Below are 11,795 nucleotides of genomic sequence, written 5' to 3'. Positions count from 1 at the left end.
TAACTCTCTTAAAAGGATGTTATCTTTACCAAACGTCTTGACCATACCAAACTGACATATAACACCTGTTCATTGATAATTTGTATTATTCTATGTATTTTTTGTGATTTTGTCCCATGTACATTTTACTTCATAACTTTTTATTAACATACTGTTTGTAGATTTTTTTTACTGATATGTAATAATACGTATCAGTATTACCACCGTAGGTATAGTGTCCGGTTGAGATCGTGTTTTTTCGAGTGATTTGATCGGGCTTTTTCGAGAGCGTCCAGGTTTTTTCGAGAGATTATGACTAAAAATGTAAACAAACAGACTTGTTTTCCTTTAACACGTAAAATAAATGCTTAAACTAAATTTACAAGATCAAACAAGTTAAATAAGTATTTGTGATGAAAGGATGTTGCCAACCATACATACTTTGCAGTTAAAAAAGTTTGATTTGGCCTAATAATGCTTTTATGCCAAAATATAGAAAAAAGCAATTTATATACACATACCAATGCAAATTTCAAAGAGCAAATATCCTTACATTTACATATGCTATAACAAAAGTTTTAGTTATTGTAATTAAAAGGCAATTTTAAGGGTATATTCATTTCCATCTGTCCAAGTTTTTTCGAGAACAGTTCAGGTTTTTTCGAGAGATAAACCAATTTCTTACGGTTTAAAATGTGCTATTTAAGTACATTTGAGTTTAAAAACGAATGAAAAGTCATCGGTTCTTTCAAAGTTTATAACTAATGCATTACAGCAGTTTGATAATGTTGCATAAGCACATACATTTCATAAAAAAAAACATAATTTATTTCTATATATTGTTGTTTTGCATTATGAATTGCATGGACACCGGTATGCTTTATACCTATATTATTTGGATTAATCAAATCTACCTATGTCTATAGAAAAAAATGTTCACATCATGCATGATCACTGTATTCAAAGGACACTGGTTAACGTATGGTTAGATCAATCAAACATATTGCCATCCATGTTATTGAAATGACGGAACTAAGCTAGCATGCTGATGTCCAGATAAACATATTGCATAGATCCAAATATACGTATATCGATATGGAATTTATGTGATTTAAAAAATCTGCATTTTAGAGTGCCATGGATTTTAAGCTGAAACTATTCGTAATTTGAACAATCGTTTTGTGGGAACGGTCAAATTTGATTGATATTTAAGTACGCATTGCTTTTGCGCCAATTCTTAAAAGTTGTAGTTTTTCATTTGCGCCAAAAAATAAATATTGCTTCTGCGCCATTGTGCAGGTAAACTAATTAAAAAGTGAAAATATAGAAAATTTAAACAATATCTACGGACACACCAGCTGTCGTCAGGAGATAGGAGAAAAAAAACCAGATTAAATACGGAATGCACCTCTAGAACCGAAATTTCCCGCTGATATTATAGTAAGACCTTTGCCTATAGGTTTTGTAACAGAACAGACTTTTAGTTTTTATAAATACTTTGATTAACAGCAGTTATTATTGTGGTTTTATGACTTTTAAGGAGTTACCATTTTTTATAGTGCTTTGATAAATCCGAAAATGTTTTAACAATTTGCAAACATTTTTTTATTATAGTGTAAACCAGTGTTTAGTGCTCATATTTTTATGAAGATATATTTTAAACATATGTTTTAATATTTATGAGACCTTGTTTCTAATATAAAATTGAGAATGGAAATGGATTTCACTGTTTCTAATCATCTTCGGAAGGCCCCTTTTTTAATTTATAATTACCAATGGAAGTAGAAAGACCTTTTGTCTAACCTGTCTTTGTGTTATTTTTTATACGTCCGTCAATTTTGACGGGACGTATTATGGTATACAAATGTCCAGTGTCCGTCCGTCTGTCCGTCTGTCCGGTGTAACTTGAGAACGACTTATCCAAATTTCATGAAACTTATAATAGTTGTTTCTTATGATGGTCAAATGATCTGTATACTTTTTTGTGAAAATAAGATTACAACTTTTTGAGTTACGGCACTTTGTAACTAAAACAGGGGTGTGTTTTTTTCACATGTCGCACCGTATCTCAAAAACGATTCTTGATTATGGCTTATAACTTTAAATACTTCTTAGTTATATATTAATCTTAATATCTGTATACTTTTTGGTGATGATTCAAAATTTCATTTTTGAGTTATTGAGTATTTTGTAAAAAAAAAAAAGGGGGCGGTTTACATGTCGCACCATATCTCAAAAACGATTTATGATTATTGCTTAAAACTTTACACACTTCTTTGTTATATTAATCTAAAGATCTGTATACTTTTTGGTGATGATTCATTTTTATATTTTTATATTAACAATATAGTACACAGAGATCTTAAGCCAGAAAATATACTGGTTTCCAATCAGCACTATTGCAAAGATAACAAAGATATTAGTACCTTATGATTGAATAAACCGGTTGTTGCAAAGCTGACAGACTTCGGGGAAAGTCGAGCAAAGCTAATTCAGACAGCAACTTTGGTACACACAAGAACAAACAACGTATTTAGAGGTACGCCTGTGTTCATGGCACCAGAAATATTTTTTCATGACGGGACCAAACTTCGAGATTTACAGGACCTAAAGCAAATGGATATATGGTCATATTCCATGATATTGTTTACTCTTCTCAATCCTGATCTCAAGTATCCATATCACTTTGAATATTGTAAGGAGATCGAAAGTGGCAACGATAGACCAGCGACAGAAGTGTTGAAAGTGCTATTTTGGTGATGATTCATTTTTATATTTTCGAGTTATTGAGTTTTTTGTAAAAAAAGAGGTTTTTTTCACATGTTGCGCTGTATCTCTATTGCTTAAAACTTAACAGGCTAATGTTGCGTCGGGTTTCCAAATACATCTTGTACAATCTTCCTATTGAGCGGGAATAAGGAATGAGTCAGGATATACTAAGCATGACATCCTGTACAACCCTGTGTTATTCAAAAAAGATTTATGTTTTTTCACAAGACGACGGGCGTATCATGCGCTCATGGCGCAGCTGTTTATTTAAATATTGATCAAGTCGAAATGCTATCTAAAACACTTACCACTCATTCAAAAAAGAAGGGTCTGACTTGTTTTTATGATACTGCTTTTATTACATTATAGATGTCTGTTTCCGTTGATTCCGTTAAATACCAATTCCTCAGAGCAATTGGTACTTTGCGGAACGATACGGAATTTAACGGAAAAATAAATTAAAAAGTTTAAATCAGATTCAACTTGATCACTGTCTCTAATCATCGTCGGAACGGGCTGTTGAAGGCCTCTTTTTTAAAATATAATTACCGATGGAAGGAGAAAGACTTTTTGTAACCTGCCTTTGTGTTAAATTTTTTATTATTGATCAAGTCGAAAATGCTATCTAAAACACATACCACTCATGCAAAAAGAGGTGTCAGACAATTTTTTTTTTATCATACTGCTTTAATTACATTAAAGATGTCTGTTTCCGTTTTTTCCGTTAAATACCAATTCCTCAGAGCAATTGGTACTTTGCGGAACGGAACGGAACGGAAAAATAAATTAAAAAGTTTAAATCAGATTCAACTTGATCACTGTCTCTAATCATCGTCGGAACGGGCTGTTGAAGGCCTCTTTTTTAAAATATAATTACCGATGGAAGGAGAAAGACTTTTTGTGTAACCTGCCTTTGTGTTAAATTTTTTATTATTGATCAAGTCGAAAATGCTATCTAAAACACATACCACTCATGCAAAAAGAGGTGTCAGACAATTTTTTTTATCATACTGCTTTAATTACATTAAAGATGTCTGTTTCCGTTTTTTCCGTTAAATACCAATTCCTCAGAGCAATTGGTACTTTGCGGAACGGAACGGAACGGAAAAATAAATTAAAAAGTTTAAATCAGATTCAACTTGATCACTGTCTCTAATCATCGTCGGAACGGGCTGTTGAAGGCCTCTTTTTAAAATATAATTACCGATGGAAAGAGAAAGACTTTTTGTGTAACCTGCCTTTTTGTTAAATTTTTTATTATTGATCAAGTCGAAAATGCTATCTAAAACACATACCACTCATGCAAAAAGAGGTGTCAGACAATTTTTTTATCATACTGCTTTAATTACATTACAGATGTCTGTTTCCGTTTTTTCCGTTAAATACCAATTCCTCAGAGCAATTGGTACTTTGCGGAACGGAACGGAACGGAAAAATAAATTAAAAAGTTTAAATCAGATTCAACTTGATCACTGTCTCTAATCATCGTCGGAACGGGCTGTTGAAGGCCTCTTTTTTAAAATATAATTACCGATGGAAGGAGAAAGACTTTTTGTGTAACCTGCCTTTGTGTTAAATTTTTTATTATTGATCAAGTCGAAAATGCTATCTAAAACACATACCACTCATGCAAAAAGAGGTGTCAGACAATTTTTTTTATCATACTGCTTTAATTACATTAAAGATGTCTGTTTCCGTTTTTTCCGTTAAATACCAATTCCTCAGAGCAATTGGTACTTTGCGGAACGGAACGGAACGGAAAAATAAATTAAAAAGTTTAAATCAGATTCAACTTGATCACTGTCTCTAATCATCGTCGGAACGGGCTGTTGAAGGCCTCTTTTTTAAAATATAATTACCGATGGAAGGAGAAAGACTTTTTGTGTAACCTGCCTTTTTGTTAAATTTTTTATTATTGATCAAGTCGAAAATGCTATCTAAAACACATACCACTCATGCAAAAAGAGGTGTCAGACAATTTTTTTTATCATACTGCTTTAATTACATTAAAGATGTCTGTTTCCGTTTTTTCCGTTAAATACCAATTCCTCAGAGCAATTGGTACTTTGCGGAACGGAACGGAACGGAAAAATAAATTAAAAAGTTTAAATCAGATTCAACTTGATCACTGTCTCTAATCATCGTCGGAACGGGCTGTTGAAGGCCTCTTTTTTAAAATATAATTACCGATGGAAGGAGAAAGACTTTTTGTGTAACCTGCCTTTTTGTTAAATTTTTTATTATTGATCAAGTCGAAAATGCTATCTAAAACACATACCACTCATGCAAAAAGAGGTGTCAGACAATTTTTTTTATCATACTGCTTTAATTACATTAAAGATGTCTGTTTCCGTTTTTTCCGTTAAATACCAATTCCTAAGAGCAATTGGTACTTTGCGGAACGGAACGGAACGGAAAAATAAATTAAAAAGTTTAAATCAGATTCAACTTGATCACTGTCTTATTTGTTATTAGTTGTTATTTGTATATGGAAAACCGTAAAACACAGAAATTTTAATTTGTTTTGTTTTAAAGATTTTTCGTAATTTTGATAAATGCCCCCTTTGGATACCTTAAATGAAATTCCGTTCCGTTCCGTTCCGTTCCGTTCCGTAAAGTAACAATAGCCTCAAATAGTACCGAATTATATATTTGTTTATTTTCTTTCGGTCAAAGTCTGAATCTCCTGGTAATTCTTCTTACTTTTCATTTGTTCAAAGAAATTCATGATCAGCTGATATTCGATATGTGCTTTGAATTTTAGCCGAGCCTGCAACATTTATGACGCGAAAAAAAGAAATAGCGAACCTAGATTTCTTCAGTGGCGTCAACATTTAGGTTCAATATGAGATTATTTTTTTATATCAATAATTTTGTCAAACCTTCATGAAGTTTTACGAAAGTTGGACAGAAGCTTTTTATTCCTAATAGAGTATCCAAAGCATAATGATGAATTTATATTTTTATTTTTACCGTATTTTACTGCTAAAGGGATTTTTTTTGCAGTTAAAGAGTAGATACAGTCTGTGGTTAAAGTGTGTTACACTTCAATTACTTTGTTAAACCTTCATCGAATTTTATGAAACTTTGACAGAAGCTTTTTTGTTGATTAACATGATTAATGTCTGAAGCAACTTTTAGCAATGGACAGACGGTCTGTGGTTAATATTGTTTTTTACTAGACAATTTTGAAAACCTTCAGATATTGTATTGAAACTTTGGCAGAAGTAAATATTCCAGATCAAGAAAAAAAAAATATCTTAAGAAACTTAATGTTTGATTATTGTAAATCTTGTAATGTAATAGACTGATTGATTGATTCAATTTGTGAAGGGTTAATCTCAGACGAGAATCACGGTAATCCACGGACCCCTTTACGAATTTTCATAATTTACCTAAAAATCTATGCAAATTTATCATTTCATATTCATTTGCACAAATACAGGGGTTTTAGTCAAGTAATTGCTTTAGCCCACGGTTCCTTTAAAACATATTTTAAAGTAACTGGTCTGGATATTTTCTCCAACACTAATGACCATAAGATTCCAAATCAACAAAATGGGTTCATTAACATAAAAGATTAACAAGAGTGCACACGCGTAAATTGTCTCGCCTTCTATACTAATCATTGATATTATGTTGATAGTCCTAAGTATAAAGCTAAGCTTTATTACAACTGTCACATAAACTTAACATTAACCAAGATAACTAAACAAAGACCAATGAACCTTGAAAAAGAGGTCCAGGTCAGATGAACCATGCCAGGCAGACAGGTATAGCTAACAATGCTTCTATACAACATATTTAGTTGACACATTACTTATAGTTTAAGAAAAAAAGACCAAAACACAAAAACTTAACACTGTGCAATGAACCGTGAAAATGAGGTCACCGTTAAATAAAACCTGCTCGACTGACATAAAGATCATAAAATATTTCCATACACCAAATATAGTTGACCTATGGTATATAGCATTAGATAAAAAGACCAAAACTCAAAAACTTAACTTTGACCACTGAACCATGAAAATGAGGTCAAGGTCACATGACATCTGCCCGCTAGACATGTACACTTAACAATCATTCCATACAACAAATATAGTAGACCTATTGCATATGGTATGAGAAAAACAGACCAAAACACAAAAATTTAACTATAACCACTGAACCATGAAAATGAGGTCAAGGTCAGATGACACCTGCCAGTTGGACATGTACACCTTACAATCCTTCCATACACAGAATATACTAGCCCTATTGCTTATAGTATCTGAGATATGGACTTGACCACCAAAACTTAACCTTGTTCACTGATCCATGAAATGAGGTCGAAGTCAAGTGAAAACTGTCTGACAGACACGAGGACCTTGCAAGGTACGCACATATCAAATATAGTTATCCTATTACTTATAATAAGAGAGAATTCAACATTACAAAAAATTTGAACTTTTTTTTCAAGTGGTCACTGAACCATGAAAATGAGGTCAAGGACATTGGCCATGTGACTGACGGAAACTTCGTAACATAATGCATATAATATACAAAGTATGAACCATCCAGGTCTTCCATCTTCTAAAATATCAAGCTTTTAAGAAGTGAGCTAACGCCGCCGCCGTAGCCGCAGCCGTAGCCGCCGCCGGATCACTATCCCTATGTCGAGCCTTCTGCAACAAAAGTTGCAGGCTCGACAAAAACAATAGTCTCTAAAGTATGTTCAACTTAATACATCCAGTTCGTTTTAATGATAGAAATGGGACTCCCCCTCCTCCTACCCACTACTATGAATAGGTTTTATAACCTGGATCCGAACGGAGCTCTCAAACTCCTCGCCGAGGTTTGGGCGTACACTTAAAAATAGCCTAGCTACGCCACTGAATATACTTAAAACATTATAAAAACATCAAAAGTTAAATACTAAAACAGTTAAATTAACATTCTTTACTTTTATCTTACTATATTTAAATCAAATCAAACCTAAAATAAACATTTAAATACTAAATAATTAATCTGTCCAAATTAAGGGAAATTAATCAGGCACATCAAAGCACATCTATTACAATCCTCCCCCTTTAAATAGGACAAATATTAAAGAAATTAATATTTGGGAAAAGAACTATCTAAAATAGATGTGGTAAAAAAATAATAAACAATATAAATCAATGCACATAAAATGTCAATAAATGTCACAAAAATGTCAAATAATCACACGGTCCAACCATAGGAAAAGTTCCACACAGTATAAACGTCCAGGAATAGGTGGTAAACACAAATTATAAATTACGGTCCATAGAATATAAATGTAAACGGACACAGTTATACAGCAGTCAATAAAACACAGTTCTAGATTTAAACGGAAACGGAATGTTAATACGGATAATCTGCATGGTCCAAGTTGTACCAGGTATAGTCCACCAATTGTTGTTCTCACGAAAACACTTTAAACGTGTGTTTTCGGGTTCTAAAAAGTCCATCGTTGTACCAGGTTTAGTCCACCATTGTAGATCTCACGGAATCACGTATAACATGTGATTCCGGGTTCAAGATGATCACAGTTCAAACGTTGTACAAAAAGTAAGAAAGGTGTTCTTGATAACAAGAACTGCTTACTTTATCAGCTGGTTGTCTTCACACTCAAACTAACTGCCACTCAATAGATTTCTGCCATGACTTATAAAAGTCAATAAAGGAACACCATAACCAAACTAAACAAATTTAAAATAATAAAACTTGTTCAGAAAGGTTAAAAATCCAAATAAATGAGCAAACTCATAAATAAATCTATTCGAACAAAAAAACTTAGCAACAATCTAAACAAACCAACATTTAAAGAAAACACAATCTAATCAAACAACGTTTTTGAGGGTGGTTTTGATGGCAAAACCGGCACATTAACGTGACCAAGAAAAACAACAAATTCAATGAAAACTTTGAAAAAATACCTACTAAAACAATATAAACTGACAAAATAAGTAAAATACTAAATATACAAATTAAAACTAATAAAACATACTATATGAAAACTTTAACTGGCCTATCCTTCAAACAAGAAAACTCATCCATGCTAGAAATCAAATAATCAGATAAACAGCTTTGCAAATCAGATGAAAATAAACTTTGAACTTTGTTGACAATTTTGCATGATTTTTTCACTTTCTTATGAACTGCAGTAGAAACTTGTTTTTCTGGTTCAACAACATGAACAGAATTGACACTTTTACTAATCTTATTGGGACAATTAGCTCTGACATGTCCAACTACCGAACAATTAAAACACTTTTTAACTTTAAACTTCCTATAAACCATCTTTTTAAAAACTTTGACAATTTGATCAAAACCAGACTTCAAACAACTAAAATCTAAACTTTCTTCACTTTCCTTAATTTCACATTCAACAGGTTCAATTGTCAAATTAAAAGACTCAAACTCTGTAGCCAAAAATATAGCATCATCAAAAGTTTCAGGATGCTTAAAATGGACAAACTTTCCCATTTCCTTCTCTAATTTGCCAATAAAAAGATCCATAAAATAAGTTTCCATACTTTGAAAATTATCTGGATATGCACGATGACATAAAAGTTTGAATCTGTGTCCAAAATCGAACACAGATTCATCTGACAAAATTAAACAACTATTCAGTTGAAATTTATAAAATGCTATCCTTTCCTTAGGATTAAAGCGTTGAAAAAGTAAACTTTTCAAAAAATCATAGCTTTGCAACTGAGTTGAAGTAAGAAGACGTAAAATAGTTCGTGCTTCTTCTCTTAAGTTTATTACTAACTGAAGAGCCATTTCAGAAAAATTCCAGTTATTCCACAGACTAACTGTTTCAAATTGAATAAAATAATCTTGTACATCGGCACTAACACCGTCAAAAGTACAAGGTTTCTGTTCAAACTTTATCATTTTTATCAAAATTTTAAACAATATCAAAAATACATGCAATAAAAATATTCAAGCCAAAACTGAGAGATCAGGTATCCTGGTCACGGCACCATTTGTAACGGAGGGGGTCGGTGACGACACCTCCCGGGAAGTGTAGTGGCCAGTACTTCGCCCCTATTCGACCATCGGGATACCTGATATCAGATTATGGCTGAATAACAGACAATGAATCAAATGAAACTATAATTTATTTACAAATGTACAGTAATTGCATGAATATTAAACAAAGTCGGAGATAAACAGGAGTCAGAAACTTTCTAAAATGGAGTTCAAAAATAAAGTAATTTCAAATGTAAAAATGAAAAATAGAGTGTTCCCAGAGTTAGTCTTTTAAGTAAAATAAAGTAAATTTGCTTCGCGTTGTGTTTTAAAGTAGTAAAATTGCACCTAAAACGGGGTGACTAACTCTGGCGAACTGCACCGAAGTGGTGGCTTACTCTGAACTCGGGTGGGTTGATGAGTCCGGCGAGTATTTGGAGGCCTGTGCAAGGCCGACTCCGACTGAATAGCAAATGATATCCTAAACTTGTCATTAATCAGGAGAACTTTAACATAAAAGGTACTGAAGAAAAGTTAAATAAATGAATATACTTAAAACATTATAAAAACATCAAAAGTTAAATACTAAAACAGTTAAATTAACATTCTTTACTTTTATCTTACTATATTTAAATCAAATCAAACCTAAAATAAACATTTAAATACTAAATAATTAATCTGTCCAAATTAAGGGGAATTAATCAGGCACATCAAAGCACATCTATTACAATGGTTTATCTGTTGTAACGAAATGACAGCCTTTTAATTTACCAGTTATACATGGGACTCACATGGAGTATGTTCATTGAAATCCAGAACCAACTACAGACACGGGCATAAATCGAGCAAGTTATGGTAGCACAATATAAAAGCAACCTAATTTTATCAAAATTTCATTTTCAGCTGTTTTTGTTACTTCTTCAAAACCACGGAAGAAAAAAATTATTTACATATCTTGCACTGTTAATGAGTTTTGATGATAATTAGTTTTAAAAACAAATGCACGTGTCTGAATGATACAAGATAAAAACATGTGGACAGTACTTTATGGTTAATCAATAGAATCACTTGGTAGCTTTATGACCACTGACCAGCAATAAAAAGTTATAACAGTTATGAAAAAGAGGTAGATTAGGGATTTATGGAAAAATGAAGTTATTGAATTCCAAATAAAAATACATTTCTTTATTGGAGCTGCCAGGAGAAAAAAACCCTAACTATTTGGAGATATAGAGGGAATCAAAATATAAATGTACAGATATTAAACAAATATAATTGTACAACAATCAATGTTTCTGATGTTTATACTAGAATTTCTTAAGGAGAATGTTGAAATATGAATTCTTTATAAAAGAAAATACAAAATTAATTGAATATTTCATTATCAAAAACTGCAAAAATGAAAAAAATGTACTTTGTGTAAAACACCATAATTATTGTCATTGTATACAATTACAATTTTAGAAATCCCCCATATGGATCGTCGATCTAGACTGACCAACTGATCATTTTGTGTACACATGCATAACTTACTTTTTGTAACAATGCAAAAATAAAAACATTATTTTATGTACTAAATGAATAAAATCCAGATTGAAGAAAGTAAATGCAATGTGTAATTAAACTTCTGAGATCATTAATAGTAAAAGTTTATCATGGTGCGCGGAGTTTTGACCATATTTGTAGCAACGGTCATTAATGACATAACATCTCCCGCCAGATCTGATTTTTGTTGCATAGGGTGTGCATTTTCTTTATATATTTAGAATTGCTGAAATTGAATGCTTTCTTACTGGTCAAAAATGATATTACATCTCCCGCCAGATCTGATTTTTGTTGCATAGGGTGTGCATTTTCTTTATATATTTAGAATTGCTGGAAAGGGATGCTTTCTTACAGTGGACAAAACCTAATTGATTTATAATTAAAGGCCAATCCTGAAGTATCTCCATGGTACATGTGTGAATAATATGCCCTTTACCGTCAGAGTGAAACGGTCATTTTCGACTATCATTAGCGTCAAATGGTTAAAATTTTCCTGTGATTCGTCAGATGTCTCAAATAAT

The sequence above is a fragment of the Mytilus edulis genome, chromosome 12, assembly GCF_963676685.1.
Source record: "Mytilus edulis chromosome 12, xbMytEdul2.2, whole genome shotgun sequence".
In the NCBI taxonomy this organism is placed as follows: Eukaryota; Metazoa; Mollusca; class Bivalvia; order Mytilida; family Mytilidae; genus Mytilus; species Mytilus edulis.
This window is presented reverse-complemented; position numbering follows the sequence as displayed.